Raw genomic sequence first — 1,651 nt, 5'->3', positions numbered from 1 at the left:
CACGCACACACATACAAACACGCACACACATACAAACACGCACACACACACACACACACACACACACACACACACACACACACACACACACACACACACACACACACACACACACACACACACACACACAGATACGCACACACGTACAGACAAACACACACATACACTCAAACGCACAGGCATAGACTCACACACACACACACACACACACACACGCGCGCGCGCGCGCACGCACTCAAAAATGCACACACACACACACACACACAATTTGGAAAAACACTAAAAGTTGCGTATGTTAACGTAGACTGTTTTGTATTGGCCTGCCTAAAATGACTAGTTATGGCATATGAATCAGGTACGCATCTCGTCGAGGATAAACTATCTAATACAGTTGGCATCCAAATGGGAAATAATGAATTCAGACTTTCGAGACTGTCGAGGAAAGGGAGAAAAGAGATGAGAGGGGAGGTGGAGCAATAATAGCAATGAAGGGTAACACGAAAGAAGATATTGGAATACTGGGTGGAGGCAAGTCTGAGGTAATAAGTCATGAATTATACCGAAGGGGAAAGATAAGACTTTAAGGTAGCCTATGCCCCTCACCACCAAGTCAAGAACGTGAAATGAAACTGAATAAAAAAAATCATATGGCATCTCTATTAATTTGATAAGATATTAAGAAAGCAATAACGTAACTCTGGTAGGAGAATTTAACTGTAAATAGGTAAATTGGGAAGAGTGGGAAGCAAATAAAAGAAGATTCTTGGGGTAGTACCCTATTATGTATAGCAACGGGGAATACATTGATAGAATGAGGTAAAGCTATAACAAGATCAATAGGAGATGACGCACCAAAGAGATTGGATTTACTATTAAGGAATCTTATTCAATTGATTCTCTAAAGCACATGCACCATAGATGGTAAGAAGACCTTTTCGAGGTTATCTCTTCACCCTTTCCGTTCTTCCAGTGGCCTATATATATCCATCTTTCCCTCTATTTCTATCTCTACCTCTAATGTTGTGCAACCAGGATCACATAAGCTCTTCTGTTAACAATAACACAGTGACTGTTACCTTAAGTTTCAATGACTGAAAACCCGCAGGCCCACAGCTGTCGGCAACGGTCCTTAGGCCCCCCACCATCCACCCCTCATGAATCCTAAAATTGAACTGCTGTCTGCACTTGTGTAGAAGGCGAAGATCCTACACTAGGGGCCTCGTAGCTGCGGCCGAAGCCGTCACCTTTACCCTATGCGCTTGGACTGTTGGGGCAGGTCACATTCATTTCTGGGAATCGGAGAGGAGTGCGGGATTCGAACCCGAGACTAAGCGAAAGGGGGACCAGTTTTTAGAGATTTTGGGCTTGGTCTGGAGACCGAAATCCAACCATTTGAGGCTGCACATCCAGATGAGGGTAATCACGGGTTTTAGAGATCAGTATAAGGGAGATGCTTCTACCCTACGTCCGCCTTGCACACCCACCGCGTGCAGGCTCTCATCGTAAGCTTCTATAAGCCTAAGCTTTTGCTTTTGTAAACAAACAAACGTTCACCACCTTTGCCCGTGGTGTGAGGGTAGCTGCGCCAATGTGTTTACTAATAATGACTTTGAAATTCTTTTCAAAAGTCTTTTCAAATGGTCAATAGCTT

This window comes from Oratosquilla oratoria, chromosome 24 (assembly GCF_046742065.1).
Source record: "Oratosquilla oratoria isolate Oo_2021 chromosome 24, ASM4674206v1, whole genome shotgun sequence".
Lineage (NCBI taxonomy): Eukaryota > Metazoa > Arthropoda > Malacostraca > Stomatopoda > Squillidae > Oratosquilla > Oratosquilla oratoria.
The sequence above is the reverse complement of the archived record's forward strand: the minus strand, read 5'-3'. Positions refer to the sequence as shown.